This window comes from Homarus americanus, unplaced genomic scaffold (genome assembly GCF_018991925.1).
Source record: "Homarus americanus isolate GMGI-L3 unplaced genomic scaffold, GMGI_Hamer_2.0 scaffold57965, whole genome shotgun sequence".
Lineage (NCBI taxonomy): Eukaryota > Metazoa > Arthropoda > Malacostraca > Decapoda > Nephropidae > Homarus > Homarus americanus.
In genome coordinates, this window is record NW_024725031.1 from 3,277,228 (window position 1) to 3,295,258 (window position 18,031).

Here is an 18,031-nt window from a genome sequence, read left to right on the forward strand (position 1 = left end):
TCCCTGCCCACAACTACCGCGCTCTGCCCATGCCTGCCGCGTCCTGCCCATGACTACTACGTCCTGCCCATGCTTAGATTTTTAGATTACCCCTGAGGGGGCTAGTTTATTGGCCACCCCCTTACATCCTGTGCAAGCCTACTACGCCCTACTTACAACTGCTACCCGCTAAGGTCAGGCGGATACCCTCCACTGATGGTACCTTCCACCTCAGTTACCCTCCACCTAAAGGCACCCTCCATCTCTGTTACCAACTTCCTCAGTTACCCTCCATCTCTGTTACCATCTTCCTCAGTTACCCTCCACCTAAAGGCACCCTCCATCTCTGTTACCATCTTCCTCAGTTACCCTCCATCTCTGTTACCATCTTCCTCAGTTACCCTCCATCTCTGTTACCATCTTCCTCAGTTACCCTCCATCTCTGTTACCACTCTTTATAAGCCCTCCACCTCTGTTACATCTTCAATTACCCTCCATCTCTGTTACCATCTTCCTCAGTTACCCTCCACCCTAAAAGGCACCCTCCATCTCTATTACCATCGTCCTCAGTTACCCTCCATCTCTGTTACCAACTTCCTCAGTTACCCTCCATCTCTGTTCCCATCTTCCTCAGTTACCCTCCACCTAAAGAGCACCCTCATCTCTGTTACCATCTTCTCAGTTACCCTCCATCTCTGTACCATCTTCCCTGTTACCTCCATCTCTGTTACCATCTTCCTCAGTTACCCTCATCTCCCATCTTCTCAATTACCCTCCATCTCTGTTACCATCTTCCTCTGTTACCCTCCATCTCTGTTACATCTTCCTCAGTTACCCTCCATCTCTGTTACCATCTTCCTCAGTTACCCTCCATCTCTGTTACCATCTTCCTCAGATCCCTCCATCTGTTTACCATCTTCCTCAGTTACCCTCCATCTCTGTTACCAACTTCCTCAGTTACCCTCCATCTCTGTTACCATCTTCCCTCAGTTACCCTCCACCTAAAGGCACCCTCCATCTCTGTTACCATCTTCCTCAGTTACCTCCATCTCTGTTACCATCTTCCTCAGTTACCCTCCATCTCTGTTACCATCTTCCTCAGTTACCTCCTCCTCTGTTACCATCTTCCTCAAGGCCCTCCATCTCTGTTACCATCTTCCTCAGTTACCCTCCATCTCTCTTCCATCTTCCTCAGTGCCACTCATCTGTTACCTTCACCTCAGTTACCCTCCACCTAAAATTACCCTCCATCTCGTTACCTCCAGTTACCATCTTGTTACCATCTTCCTCAGTTACCCTCCATCTCTGTTACCATCGTTACCCTCCATCTCTGTTACCATCGTCCTCAGTTACCCTCCATCTCTGTGACCATCTTCCTCAGTTACCCTCCATCTCTGTTACCATCTTCCTCAGTTACCCTCCATCTCTGTTACCATCTTCCTCAGTTACCCTCCATCTCTGTTACCATCTTCCTCAGTTACCCTCCACCTAAAGGTACCCTCCACCACAACACCTGCACCACATCAGGTGCGTCATCTTGTCCACACCTCAACTTTGGCCTTTCAAGGTAACCGGAGGCGACAGTCGCTAGAATGTCAAGGTTTAGTGTGGAGGGTCTCATCGACACCCCTCCACTACTTCCCTCCAACCGGGCCTCCCTCCACTTAAGTTTCCCTCCAACCGGGCCTCTCTGTACCTAAGTTTCCCTCTACACACTAAGGCAAGCGGGAGCATATATCCTCTTCTAATGAGGATACTTGTTTGTGTGTCTTTAAACTAATAGTGGATCTAGAGGCTGGGAGGACAGCAGTCACAAGTGAACAAGTTTATCTCAGCAACGTTTTAATTTTCAGGAGTAAAGACCTATGGCCCCTGGACATTCTATATTAAAAACTCTTTAATCAATGGTGGACGTTTAGCGTTATTTCAAAATTTTCAGTGAGTTAGTTTTTATGGAAAAAAAAAATATATATATATATATATATATATATATATATATATATATATATATATATATATATATATATATATATATATATATATATATATATATATATATATATATATATATATATATATATATATATATATATATATATATATTTTTTCATAAGGAGGTAGTGTAGTGATTGTCAGGCATTTATTTCAATGTATTGCATGCAAACTGTTTGCTTCAGATTATTGTTTAATGCACTATACAGCTAACAGTATCATGAAAGTACAGTTGGCCCCAGTCCTGCGTTTACCACATAGCGTTGTCAATCATCTCTCTCTCCCTGAAGTGTGAACCCGAACTCTGAAATGTGAAATCGCAATCATTCACTAGTGAGCAGGAGAGAGGGGGGAGTAGTGTGTCGGGGAAGGTGTCTTTCTGTGTGTGGGGGGGGGGGGCGACAGACAGGATACTAGAGGTGAGGAAGGAACATGTATATCAGTTGGCAGAGATTACAATGCAGAATAACACTTTGACAATACCAACGGGGCTTCCCCAGGTAAGTGTAATCCAGATGAAAATACTAAAGTCACAATAAGATGAACACATTCTTCCTCCTCCTCCCATTACTCACCCTCCCTTCCTCCTCCTCTACCCCACCTCTTCATCCTCCTCTCTTTCTTCACCTCTCCCTCCCTTACCTCACCTCCTCTTCTCATTACTCACCTACCACCTACCCTTCTTTCTCCTACCCTCCACCTTCCCTACTCCAACCCACCCCACTTCTTCTTCTTCCTCCCCTTTCCTTACCCCACCTTCTCCTCCTCCTCCTTCTCCACCTCCTCCCCTTCTTCTCCATCTCCTCCTCCTCCACCCCCTCCTCCACCTCCTCCTCCTCCTCCTCCACCTCCTCCTTCTCCACCTCCGCCTCTTCCTCCTCCTTCGGGTACCAGTTTTTGTGGGTCCTGGAGTCGTACCGGGACTTCCCCCTCGCTGATGTAAGCTAGCGTTAAGTGTTGACCAGACCATGACAGGAGAGAGAGAGAGAGAGAGAGAGAGAGAGAGAGAGAGAGAGAGAGAGAGAGATGGGCGTGGTGAGAGGGGTGTTGTGGTGAACACTTCTGATCTTAACACACCTCTTCAGATGACAGTAAAGCTCTTGTCACGGACGCTGTACACGGCAGTGCGTGGTCGTACTTACCTCAGCCAGTGCACACACGTCCTTACAGTAACACGTACACACACACAGACATACGCACATACCTGCTAACACACGACATGTAAAAAACACTATGATGATATGTGGTGTATGTGTCACTGCATAAAATTATTATAAATTATATGTGTTAGTTTATTAAGTGTAACACATTTATTATATGTATGATATGTATTCACCTGTACACATAGAAATACACGAACATAAATGCATGCCCTTTAATATACACTTACATGTACAATCAAAGACAAAAGTCGTGTCGCGGTTTTGTCCGAAGATTAAATATAACTCGTGAAACATTATGAGAGCCCTACCACAAGGCAGAGCGCACCAAAAGTTTAGTCCTTCGGCACATGTTTTCACCAAATTTCACGACACGACTTTTGTCTTTCATTACACACACAAGTAAAATGCATAAAGAGACTTATACATAGATATACATATACGTATATAAAAGCACACGCACACGCAAGAAACGCTCACACACACACTCACCACAAGCTCCTCCACAAAACCAGAGGTCGACCCAGATCTCTTATATTTTACCCCCTTTCGTTACGTATTTTCTTTATCTCATTACAGCTTTATCTTCTTTCTCTATTTATGAATTTATTGTTATCTAATATACTATAGTGCTATCTGTCTGTTTGTCTGTCTGTGTAGTCGAAACGGCACAATCGTTTTTCATCAAACTTGGTGGAAACGTCGCAAAAAATTCGTAGAGTGGAACAAACCTGATCCCATGTCGATGGTTTCTTTAGGAAGCCATTAATTAACCATTTTATTTACGATGGAAAATGCACTCTAATTAACCATGCAAGTCTACGGACTTGCCGTACCCTCATTCGGCCGGATACACTACCATACAATACCATACAATACAATACCATACAATACCATACAATACCATACCATACAATACAATACACAACGAACTATGAATATTTGTAAGAATAAAACATAATTATATAGACATGTAAGACTCACAACTTGATAAGATATCCGTAAGACATTAGCTATTGGAAAGGTGATTAAATGTTTTGTTATTAATCCAGTGTGAAATGTGTTGGTATTGGTGGTACAATCCTAATGGTCTCTAATCCTGTTGATTAGGTGAGGTTAATCTGGGTTTATTGAGATTAAAGATAAGGTGTGGGGTTTATTCTACCTGTGTTAGGTTAGGTTAGGTTAGGTTGGTTATAATAACCACGACCATGTATATAACGACAACGACCATGATTATAATAACCAGGACCATGATTATAAAAACCAGGACCATGATTATAACAACCAGGAACAATGATTTTAACAAACACGGCCATGATTATAACAACCACGACCATGATTATAACAACCACGACCTTGATTATAATATCCACGACCATGATTATAACAAATACGACCATGATTATAACAACCACGACCATCATTATAATAACCACGACCATGATTATAGTAACCACGATCATGATTATACAACCACGACTTCATGATTGGCAACAACCACGACCATGATTATAACAACTACGACCATGATTATAACAACCACGAGACCAAGTGATTATAACAACCACGACCATTATTATAGCAACGACGATCAAGGATTATAACAACACGACCATGATTATAACAACCACGACCATGATTATAACAAACTACGACCATGATTATAACAACCACGGACCATGATTATAAATAACCACGACCATGATTATAGCAACCACGATCATGATTATAACAACCACGATCATGATTATAACAAACTCACGACCATGATTATAACAACCACGACCATGATTATAAATAACCATACGACCATACTATGTAACAACCACGACCATGATTATATCAACCACGACCATGATTATAACAACCACGACCATGATTATAACAACCACGACCATGATTATAACAACCACGACCATGATTATAACAACCACGACCATGATTATAACAACCACGACCGTGATCATAAGAACCTCGGTAAACTGTACCACCGGACTTGCCACCGGGCACGAAGTGCCCACGATCACTTGTATTCATCTATGCGCTTATTTTAGAGAGAGAGAGAGAGCCCGACTGGAAATAATATTAGTATGGGGTGACTTTGATGGATATTCCTGGTCTAATTTACTTACTTTTTACCTTTGTGTGTATACCTGAACTGTCTGTGTACAATTGTGTGTATACCTGAACTGTCTGTGTACAATTGTGTGTATACCTGACCTGTCTGTGTACAATTGTGTGTATACCTGAACTGTCTGTGTACAATTGTGTGTATACCTGAACTGTCTGTGTACAATTGTGTGTATACCTGAACTATCTGTGTGCATTGTGTGTATACCTGAACTGTCTGTGTACAATTGTGTGTATACCTGACCTGTCTGTGTACAATTGTGTGTATACCTGAACTGTCTGTGTACAATTGTGTGTATATTTGAACTGTCTGTGTACAATTGTGTGTATACCTGAACTATCTGTGTACAATTGTGTGTATACCTGAACTATCTGTGTGCATTGTGTGTATACCTGAACTATCTGTGTACATTGCTTGTACACCTGAACTGTCTGTGTACATTGTGTGTATACCTACATTGTCTATATACATTGTTTGTATACCTGTACGTCACTGATTATGACAGCCAGAGTAAACAAACTTATTTTATCAAGGGGATACAGTAGAGGAGGTTCTAAGCACTATTTTAACACATGGAGGATGACATAAGTGATGACTTGAGACACCATTGAGGAGTCTTCATTATTCAGCACACTTTGACCTTCAGGGGCTTGTTTTTGTGGCGGCGGCCGCGTCTCCGCTGTGGTCTAATGTTCCTCCTCCGGCCCAGTACCTCCCTTCTTGTAGGAAGTTCATCTCGTTGACCCGGGCGAAGAAGAAAAGATCGCCTTTTATACCCAAGTATGTAACTGTATCTATGTATCAAAATAAACTCCCAATATTTTCTGAATATTTTGGTGAATATTTAATTGTTATATGTTAGTTAGAGTAAAGATGGTAGGAATCACTTTTGACAACAGACAACACGAACCAACCAAGCCTGACCTAACCTTGAATTGAATTGAATTGAAACAGTCTATTTAGCCAGAAAAACACAGATACAGAATGGATAATAATAACAATATTAACATGGCTGAGCCAGTTGAGAACCTGAGCTCTACTGTAGGCACCTGATATATACTGTACAATACATTTATCTCAAGGATGTATTATGTAACATTTAGTAACATCTGGAATTGTATAATAGCATGGTGGTAATAAGAACATCTCATTGCAAGAAATATTAATACTTAGACTGTCTAAGTATTAATATTTCTTGCACTGAGTTATGTATTGTCTAAGTTAGACAATAGATATTTTTTAAGAGATGATTTAAAGGAAGGGAGCGAAGTCTAAGATTATGTTTGGTTAGATTGGTTTTGGTTGATTAGGTTGGATTTACTTGCATTAGGTTACATAAGCGTCTTTTCTTGTGTAAGAAGCAATTGAGAGCCGTAAAAATAAAGTTAATGACATGGTTTTTTCGTGACGAGGCAGTACGTGGGTCCTTCACCTATACTGCGACTTCACTCTCCGGATATTTTCCCCTGGACTTTGGAACCTAACACGAGTGTCAACAACATGACTCACCTATACTGGCGTGTTGTTATTACTTAGCGTGTTATTAATTGGCGAGTTATTAACTGGGGTTATTAGTTCGTGAGTTATTAAACACACACACACACACACACACACACACACACACAAGCCCAATTCACACCTTCACTCTCTCCAGGTATTAATCCTTTACACAGTGATTGTCAGACCTTGAAAATATTTTACATAGAAACGCCATAGTATTGATTATTACATTCTTGTATTTTGTTTCATGTTATTAGTGCTCATACAGGTGCGTGGAAGGGGTGTGACAGGTGTGTGGCAGGTGTGTGGCAGGTGGTACTTATACAGGTGTGTGACTGGTGATTATACAAGTGTGTGACAGGTGCTTATGCAGGTGTGTGACAGGTGATTATACAGGTGTGTGATAGGTGGTTATACAGGTGTGTGACAGGTGATTATACAGGTGTGTGACATGTGATTATACAGGTGTGTGACAGGTGATTATAGAAGTGTGTGGCAGGTTTGTGACAGGTGTTTATACAGGTGTGTGGCAGGTGATTATACAAGTGTGTGATAGGTGATTATACAGGTGTGTGACTGGGGATTATACAGGTGTGTGACAGGTGATTATACAGGTGTGTGACAAGTGATTATACAGGTGTGTGACAGGTGATTATACATGTGTGTGACAGGTGATTGTACAGGTGTGTGACAGGTGATTATACAGGTGTGTGACAGGTGATTATACAGGTGTGTGACAGGTGATTATACAGGTGTGTGACTGGTGATTATACAGGTGTGTGACAGGTGATTATATAGGTGTGTGACATGTGATTATACAGGTGTGTGACAGGTGATTATAGAAGTGTGTGGCAGGTTTGTGACAGGTGTTTATACAGGTGTGTGGCAGGTGATTATACAAGTGTGTGATAGGTGATTATACAGGTGTGTGACTGGGGATTATACAGGTGTGTGACAGGTGATTATACAGGTGTGTGACAGGTGATTATACAGGTGTGTGACAGGTGATTATACATGTGTGTGACAGGTGATTATACAGGTGTGTGACAGGTGATTATACAGGTGTGTGACAGGTGATTATACAGGTGTGTGACAGGTGATTATACAGGTGTGTGACAGGTGATTATACAGGTGTGTGACTGGTGATTATATAGGTACGTGACTGAGTTCATGACAGGTGCACACATCAGTTATAATAGCTATACTCAACGTTTCAGACAGCTGCACACAATGGTCATGACAGTGGCCAGATGTGTCTACAAAGTTGCTTATTTGATCTGTCATGACTAGCAAACGTCCGAGTCTCCCTCCCCTCACTTTTATTATTATTATTATTATTATTATTATTATTATTATTATTAACTATAAAGGCACAGAAATTGACTTTCATGTTTCGGTGCATTAAAACAAGAGTTAGTGAGCTTTTGTGTTTCTCTGTACAGTAACCGAGGGAGATAAACTCTCCGGTGGGTAAGTACCGCGCTTGATTCATCATGACTTAGTGACTTGTAAGGTGTTCCTGGTTGTTTGTGTTTACTGAGTTCCTGGTTTATGTTTACTGAGTTCCTGGTTGTTTGTGTTTACTGAGTTCCTGGTTGTTTGTGTTTACTGAGTTCCTGGTTGTTTGTGTTTACTGAGTTCCTGGTTGTATATGTTTACTGAGTTCCTGGTTGTTTGTGTTTACTGAGTTCCTGGTTGTTTATGTTTACTGAGTTCCTGGTTGTTTGTGTTTACTGAGTTCCTGGTTGTTTGTGTTTACTGAGTTCCTGGTTGTTTGTGTTTACTGAGTTCCTGGTTGTTTGTGTTTACTGAGTTCCTGGTTGTTTATGTTTACTGAGTTCCTGGTTGTTTATGTTTACTGAGTTCCTGGTTGTTTATGTTCACTGAGTTCCTGGTTGTTTGTATTTACTGAGTTCTAGTTGTTTTGTGTTTACTGAGTTCCTGGTTGTTTATGTTTACTGAGTGCCTGGTTGTTTGTGTTTACTAGGTTGCAATTTGTTTATGTTTACTGAGTTCACAGTTGTTTTGTGTTTACTGAGTTCCTGGTTGTTTATGTTTACTGAGTTCCTGGTTGTTTATGTTTACTGAGTTCCTGGTTGTTTATGTTTACTGAGTTCCTGGTTGTTTATGTTTACTGAGTTCCTGGTTGTTTATGTTTACTGAGTTCCTGGTTGTTTGTGTTTACTGAGTTCCTGGTTGTTTGTGTTTACTAAGTCCCTGGATGTTTGTGTTTACAGAGACCCTTTATGTACAAACTTTGCAGGTGTCCCCCCCCCTCCCTCTCTCCCTCCCTCCCTCCTTCCATCTCTCCCTCCTCACCTCCCTTCCTTCCTCCCTCCGCACTTACCTCCCTTTCTCCCTCTATATACCTTTTTACATCCTTCCCTCCCTCTCTACCTCCTTACCTGTCTACCTACCTCCTTCCTTACATAGCTTCATCCCTCTTGACAGGTGGATAACTTTTCCTCTACTGCACTCATGTAACACACACACACACACACACACACACACACACACACACCAGCTGGCGGTAGTAACGTCTAGCTGTTTTTTGTTTCCAAGTTTCGTCGTTTGTGATTAATGGAGACTGATCTCAACCCTAATCATTAGTTCCATTTGTCAAGCCTCTCCTCGAGGTCGGGTACACTGCGTTATTTTTATTACCTTATCTCTACCACAACTAAGTCAGTTAGATACGTCCCCAACATAACTACAGTAGATATGATTAGCGGTGACAACAATAACTTAGTTTTTTTTGATGTGTCTGGTTCTTGGTTGTCAGCTGGTGGTGGTAGTAGTGGTGGTGGTGATGGTGGTGGTAGTGGTGGTGGCAGTGGTAATGACGGTGGCAATGGTGGTGAACCAGCTTGCTCGAATTCGTTTACATGTTAAAGACTCGGTTCAGAGGTTCAAAGTTAGCAATAACGTTGATTCTTGGGTCCGTAATCTCACACACACACACACACACACACACACACACACACACACACACACACACATTATGACGCCTTGATAAGAAACACAATAATGTCTTATCTAATTTTATTATGTCTAATTTATCTTCTTTCTTACATATTTATCTCTAGTATTTTATGTACCATTTCGTTACGTCACCTTTATTGCCTCTTACCTTATTTCCTCGTCTTTATTTCTGGTAAGATTTTTACACCATTTTTTATCCATGTTTTTATTATTTGTTTCTCATTTTTCCTTTTAGAAGATATTATTTTCTTTCTTTCTTTCTTTCTTTCTTTCTTTCTTCTTCTTCTTCTTCTTCTTCTTCTTCTTCTTCTTCTTCTTCTTCTTCTTCTTCTTCTTCTTCTTCTTCTTCTTCTTCTTCTTCTTCTTCTTCTTCTTCTTCTTCTTCTTCTTCTTCTTCTTTCTTCCCTCTCATATCTCCTTTATCATCACCATTTCACTTTAATTCCCACTTCACTATCACTCGCCTTAATTTTTACCCATCAGACTTCCTCCCTCCGTCATTGGCACTCCTCCAGGCACTGTTCCATTCACTGCCCGCCTTAACATGAAGAACAGTTTCCGGCGGGGGAGGGGGGGGGGCACAGGTGGGCACAGCTAGTGGGTGTCTAGAGGTGTGACTAAAGCTAACCTTATTGGCACTGTAGATCTCTTGTGATCGGTTTGGCACTGTTGGCACTGTAGGTTTTTCGTGATCGGCTTGGCACTATATGTCTTGCGATCGGTTTTTGGCACTGTATATCTCTTGCGATCGGTTTTTGGCACTGTATGTCTCTCGCTACTCACAGTAACACTCATACACCCACAATGGCACTCTTACACTCACTGTGGCACTCATACGTCCACCATGGCACTCTTACACTCACTGTGGCACTCAAGAACCCACAATGGCACTCTTACACTCACTGTGGCACTCATACGTCCACCATGGCACTCTTACACACTGTGGCACTGTTAAAAGCACCATGTTACCCCGTGGAACTGTTACTAGTCCCTTGGCATTATTACAACCAAACGTCCATCTCAAGTGCGAAAGTTTGGGCGTACATCATCATATTTGCGTGAGTGGTGCGAGGTGCGATTGTATGGTGCGACAGGAAGAAGATTAAGTTTAGTGCGACAACCTGGGCGTACGTTGGCAATAAAACAAGGGTGGAAAACTTGGTGTGACAGGAAGAAAGGTTAAGTACCCGTGTCTAGTGCGACAGTCCGGGCGTGTAGTGACAAAACTGAGACGAGGTGCGACCGACAGTCCTACACTTTGAGACAGACGACCCTCATCCCCCGGCACTTCCTGCTATACACCTTCCACTTGTTCCTCAACTGGCATTGCGGGCTGGCACTGTACCGGGGGAGAGGGGGTGTGAGGGAGAGAAGGGAGTTCAGCGGTCTGTGGCAGCGAGCCACCAGGGTCAGGCCAACCCAGCCAGCCTAGTACTCGCTCGGAAGGCGACGCAAGCAGAGTGCCATTCTCGCCGCTGCCGCCACCTCGCAGTGCCCAGTGTACCGTGTTGTCTCTCCTCCGTGCCTTAAGTCAGTGCCATTGGTGCCTTGCTTTCTCTATCTATCTCTTAGCTGTCTCTCTCTCTCCCTCTATCTCTCTCTCTTTATCTATCTAAGGGAGGTTGTGTTTCAGCGAGCGAGGGAGCCCCCGGTGTGTGGTGTAGTGACTCAACTCTAGGTAGTCCTAACTTGATCTTAGTTTTTGCTCCCAAGAAAATAAGAAGAGGAATCATATATCGGCCAACAAGCTTCGTCTTTAAGGTGAGTACTTGCCTTCATCGCACTCCTCCGTCAAAGCAAACAAAGACAAAACACTTGACGTATCATAAACTTATTCTCTTTGTGTTGATAGTTGTGTAGTATTACGTAATATTTGCTTATAAATCATCGTTTTATCTCTGCGTCATTGTTGAACCTCACACACACACACACACACACAACATCGCATCTGTGAACTCCGACTCACGCCACAAAATCGCGCCAACACCAAAATCTAGAAAAAATCAACACTACCACCAGCTGATCGTAGTCTCGGCTCTCGGCTCTTTGGTTCGTACCTGCCCAGGTATTGTGTACGCCGGGGATGAACGTGGCCTTAATGTTCTCCAGGTGTACCGTAAGTTACCCAGGTAAAGCCCATACTTTTAACTTTTCAATATCAATTTAAAACGGTTAAGAAACATTACAGGTACAGGTACAGTGATGTTTGACCCTTGATTTAGTTACAATACAAGTACCATGAAGACAATACCACAATCTCACCGTACATAAGGAGGTCGATGTTTACTTGTTTAATCCCGCTATCACAAATCACTTTAACAGCTGAGTCGGCGATTTTGGAGCGGTCACTTTTCATGAATTTGGACCACAAGACAGTTATAGATTGAAGTGCCAAATAAATTTCACTTTGCTTTCGAGAACAACTTTGTGGTTTGCTGAAACAATTATAATGAGAAGTGAGGTTTCCTTTTATTTGCGATTTAATTACCCAAGAGTTCGTGAGCGTACACCGACATCTTGATCTGCTCAGTGCTTGTCCGGTCGGCTCTCGAAGGTCGATTCCAAACATCACACACACACACACACACACACCTTCTCGAAGATAGATAGATAGATATAATAATATAGAAATATAGAAAAGAAGAAACAGAAACAGAAATAGATCGAAAGACAGAGAGACAGGGAGAATACAGAGACAGGAGAAATTAGAGAGAGATATGATAAAGGGAAGGACACTGTACTGGCTTCCTCGTCAGTTGTTGTTGGTCTAAGAAAAGTGATCAACTTGTATATGTGTGTGTGTGTGTGTGTGTGTGTGTTCCTGTTTTTGACCACTATATAGTTAGCTGTGACCAAACAACTGAACTGATTTAATTAATGCGTCCACCTCTCTCTCTCTCTCTCTCTCTCTCCCCCCCCTTCTCCTCCTCCTCCTCCTCCTCGTCCTCCTCACGCACCGTTTACCACACACATTCATGAAGTCTTTCCTTTCCCCCTCCAAAAAAAAATATTATATTAAAGTTGTCTGGAGGAGAATTACGAGACGGTAGCGAGTGTTGTTGTTGTTCTGTTTTTGTCGTTGTTGTTATGCTGTTGTTTTTATCTTGTTATGTTGTTCTTGTTGTTAATGTTTTTGTTGTTAATGTTTTGCTTTTATTTTATGTTTTGTTGTTGTTGTCTTTTTTAAACACAATATATATATCCATCTTTTTGTTGGTGTTTAGAAAAGTACTGTACTACCACCCCTCTCTTTGTTCCTCTTTTGTTGTCACTCTGTTTCTTTGTTTCTGTCTGGCTGTATGTCTATCTTTCTGTTTTTACCTGTCTGTCTGTCTGTCTGTCTCCTAGTGCATTATTACCTGACGCTCTCCCCTCGCTGCCTCCCACAGTGCCATATACTTCCTCTCTCTCTGGGCTGACAGGGAGGACAGAGAGTGACAAGAAGAAGAGCGATTGACAGAGGGGGCAGAGAGTGAGGGGAGACGAAAGGAGGGAGAGAGAGAGAGAGAGGAGGAGAGGAAAGGAGGGAGAGAGAGAGGCGGAGAGGAAAGGAGGGAGAGAGAGAGGAGGAGATGGAAGAAGAGAGTGAGAAGGAGAGGAAAGGAAGGAGAGGATAAGAAAAAAGGTAGAGTGGAGAGAGAGAGTGAGAGAGAGAGAGTGAGAGAGAGAGAGAGAGAGAGAGAGAGAGAGAGAGAGATATATATCAGAATACAAAAATACGAATTTCACCACAAATTTTCGACTTCTCCAGAGTTCACTTAATGTTACTGTTATGTGTTTGTATAAGACGTTAGTCATCACCTCCTCACCTGCTGTACACCTGTAATCAACACGGTAATTAAGATATATAGATACAGGGGCTACTAGGACTGTGGGGTTTATTATGTAGGTGATTATTAACGGTTGTTAGTGTGTGTGTGTTGCTGATATGATTACTCCTATAATTCTTTTGAATACTATGCTTATTGTTATTAATATTACTCTTTTAATTATTATTATTATTATTATTATTATTATTATTATTATTATTATTTTATTATTATTTTTATTATTATTATTATTATTATTATTATTATTATTATTATGATTCATACTTGAATTTAATTATTCTTCGTATTTGTTTGCAATTTCCCGTTTTGTATTTCAACAATAACTCAACTAAACCTGATGACTTAGTCTCAACCCTGGCAGTCTGGTGGTGGGAACAAGGTGTATAAGCCTTGGGAGCGAGAACATGTTATCTGGCACGTGATAATAAACTGTGATTCATTGTACATTATCTCATTAATACGGCTGACGTAGATTATATATTAACTATATGTATTTAGCCCATAGTTATATAATTGTTACTCCCTATATAGTTAACAGAGGCTAATACAGGCTGGTTAATCTTCAGGTAATTTAAGCTGGGGTTAATCTTCAGGTAATTTAAGCTGGGGGTTAATCTTCAGGTAACATAAGCTGGGGGTTAATCTTCAGGTAACATAAGCTGGGGGTTAATCTTCAGGTGACATAAGCTGGGGGTTAATCTTCAGGTGACATAAGCTGGGGGTTAATCTTCAGGTGATCCAGTTTGAATAATTAACCTTTACCTCACCGTAATTGCACTAATGAAGGAGGTGGGAGGAGATCTCATTAGTACGGGACCAATTACCATCAGTGACCACAATAGCCAATAGTGTTAAAAGGCTTAGCCATCACTCCCCCCCCCCTCATGACCCTCGACCAAACAAGAACAAAACAAGGACAAACAAAGACGAAACAAGGACAAACTAAGTACTAGTATAGTATTATTGTGAAAGAGAGAGAAAAAAGAGAGTGAATGGGAGTGAGAAAAAGAAGGAAAGAGAGCAACAAAAGGACAACATTTACAGAGTAAGAAAGAGAGAAAGGTCGAGAAAGGGAGAGAGACAGGGGGGGGGGGCGGGGGCTATAACCTGGCCACAAGTGATAATTATACCATGATGGGAGTCGCTTCCTGTGAGCTAATTGAAAACCTCACTATCACACGACACACTATTTCCATTACTTTATTGTCCAACTACCTAATTGCATTGTTTGGGTGTTGTCCATTAATACTATTTATTTTCCTTTGACTTAAATACCCTAACTAGGTAATTACATTAAAGGTGTGTTTGTTATTGATTAAATTAATTTTCTGTTTCTAACTACTTAATTGCCTTGTTTGTGAGTTATTGATTAACTTTAGTCACCTGTGAGTTAATTACCTAACTAGCCAATTGCATTGTTAACGTGTTTGTGATAAATACCATTCAGGGATCTCTTAGTTATCACCAGACCTATTAACCATCTCTTAATTATCTAACTACCAAACAGCCTTGTTATTCTGCTATTAGAAAACTAACCACCTCCTAATTAGGCCCTACTTAATTGCTTTGTTATCTCAATACCGGCGAAAACTCATACAACCACTCCCCGGTTAATTAGCCACGTAACCATCACTTTGTTAATAAACTAAACTTTCAAATTACCTTTTTAACCAACGAAAATGATCCTAATTCATTCCTTACTTTAGGTACCATCCCCTCACCCTACCCTCACTCCCCTCTTCCTCCACCTTCACTCCCTCCTTCCTCCACCTTCACTCCCCCTTCACCCACCTTCACTCCCCCCTCATCCACTTTCACCCCCCCCTCTTCCACCTTCCCTTCCCCTCATCACCTTCACCCCCCAAGAAAAAACTAAAACATTAAAACCATTTCCCTCAAAATGATAAAGACATTAAACCACAGGATGATAAAAATTAAAACAGAAAAAAACACAAATGAGTAATTGAAAAAAATCTCCATTATTGAGGGTTGCATAATACAGTGTCGCAGTCCTTTTGTCAGGTGATGTTTTTATCTCCAAATTATCTCTGTGGGAGGAGTGATTCACGCAACCAATTTGTGGCTGGTGGTGCTGCAGCGATTACCAAATTTGGTAGCGAATAATTAGGTGTGTGGGGGGCAGAAAAGCTTATATGTGGGGATGGTGTGTGGGGGCGTGTGTGGTGGAGGGGTGTGTGGGGCGTATGTGGTGGAGGGTGTGTGGGGGCGTATATGTGGTGGAGGGTGTGTGGAGGTGTATGTGTGTGGAGGGGTGTGGAGGCGTATGTGTGGTGGAGGGTGTGTGGGGCGTATGTGGGGAGGGTGTGTGGGTATATGTGGGGCAGGGGTGTGTGGGGTGTATATGTGGGGGGTGTGTGGGGGCGTGTATGTGGTGGAGGGTGTGTGGAGCGTGTATGTGGTGGAGGGTGTGTGGGGCGTGTATGTGGGGGAGGGTGTGTGGGGGCGTGTGTGTGGTGGAGGGGTGGGGGGGCGTGTATGTGGTGGAGGGTGTGTGGGAGCGTGTGTGGTGGAGGGGGGTGTGTGGGGCGTATATATGTGGGGAGGGTGTGTGGGGGGTGTATATGTGGGGGAGGGTGTGTGGTGTGTGTGTGTGTGTGTGTGTGTGTGTGTGTGTGTGTGTGTGTGTGTAAACATAATAATTATAAACGGTTTATTAATAGGGTTGCAGCCGGTGGCTGAAATTATACAAACTTGCATGTGATTTAGACATAATAATATGCATTCAATACATTTACAGGGCTGTACAGTACATGAATGAGAAGTTGTTTATTATTTTAACAATAGATGGGATGGTGCTGTTTTTATATCTATCAGTGCGGGCTCTTATGAGCTGAATTTTGTTGTAGTGGTGGACTGCGTGAGGTGGGCGGGGGACCGTCGGTGGCAGGAGGTGGTGATGACGAGGATGGTGCAGTATTCCACTGCCAAACTTTGCTAGTGCTTGGTGGTGGAGGTCACTGAGGGATGGCATTTCCAGGGTGGAGAGAGCGTTGCTGTAGCCGGAGTAGTCTGCGCCGAGCATGATTCTGCAGGCCCTCTTCTGTACCTTCTCTAGCTGACGTTATTGAGTAGAGTTGAGAGATTTCGACCAGGCTGGTGATGCATACGTTAATTTGGAGAGAATAAAGGCGTTGTAGATAGTCCTCAGCTCTGGAGTGGATGCCCCAAGTGACCTGAGTCGTTGTAGAATGTAGAATCGGTACGAGGTTGCCTTGATTGTGTTGTTACATGGGCCTTCCAGTCCAGTTTGTGGTCTATGTTAACACCCAGGAGTTTGGCAGACTGCATTAACTGGAGAGGATGGGCACCCACTGTGACTGCTGGAGCTTGCACTGGAGTGGTGGCGGTATTGATGTGCATGATTACGGTTTTGGTGTGGTTGATGGTGACCTTGTTCTCCATAGTCCATGCCTGTAGCCTGCCCAGGGTGGCTTGTAACGATGAGTAGTCCGGTGAGGTGTTGTCCACTGTAACCCCCACAGTGCAGTCATCCACGTATTTCCACCTGTGTGAGTGTGTGTGTGTCCTTCCCTTGCCATCGCTAAGCTAATAGTGTCAAGACTGAAGATGACAATACTGGTGATAGTGGTAGTAGTAGTAGTAGTAGTAGTAGTAGTAGTAGCAGGGAGGTAGGGACTCAGGTAGTAGTAGTACTAGTAGTAGTAGTAGCAGCAGCAGAAAGGTCACTCCTTGCATTACCACCGAGACTAGAAGGAATGGGATTGGCTAAACCAGAGGTGGTTGCTGCCACCGAACATCAGAACTCTGTCCAGTTCACGGCAGCCATCACTGAGCACATAATAGCTCAGAATGCAGCAAGTCAGGTGGATACAAACAAATTAAACAAGATTTCGATGGTTCATTACGACAGAACGGCAGCACACTGAAAGTGATAAACATCAACAACTGATGTTGCAATTGTCAGAGAACTTTAAACAAAAAGGTAGCTATAGCCCAGGAGGTGGGCGCCTCGAACTGGCTAACAACGTTACCGATAAGGGCAAAAGGTTTCAGCCTTAATAAACAAGAATTCACAGATGCCATTGCTCTAAGGTATGGTTGGCCTGTAGAAGGTTTGCCCTCCCAATGAGTGTATGGCTCATCCTACAACATCGACCACGCCATGGTGTGTAAGAAAGGGGGTTTCGTATGCATGAGGCATTATGAAGTAAGGGATCGCACATGTTGAAGGAAATCTGTCATGATGTCAGGGTAGACCCAACCCTACTTTCATTGGACGATGAGAATCTTCATCACAGGGCTTCAAACACATCTAACGAAACCTGTGTGGACGTCAGCGCTCGAGGATTCTGGACGCGGGGACAGCGAGCATTCTTTGACATAGGATTTTCGACCCCATGGCCGCATGTTACCGCAACTTGTCTCTTGAGGCTACACACAAGGGGAACGAGTATTACAAGAACAACGAGTAA

General features: G+C 42.6%; 1 protein-coding gene across 2 annotated transcripts in view; it reads left to right on the forward strand.

The window, feature by feature from the left end:
• Nucleotides 1–11,185: 11,185 nt before the first annotated feature.
• LOC121864646 (zinc finger protein 385D-like) overlaps nt 11,186–18,031 on the forward strand; it is a 119,716-nt gene continuing 112,870 nt past the window's right edge. The window contains exons 1-2 of one of the 2 annotated variants that reach the window (XM_042363767.1): nt 11,195–11,277; nt 11,381–11,508. The gene's annotated coding sequence lies outside the window, so the exon portion shown is untranslated. Of the gene's footprint in view, nt 11,509–18,031 lie in introns of both variants that reach the window. The other variant, XM_042363768.1, reaches the window with a different exon arrangement.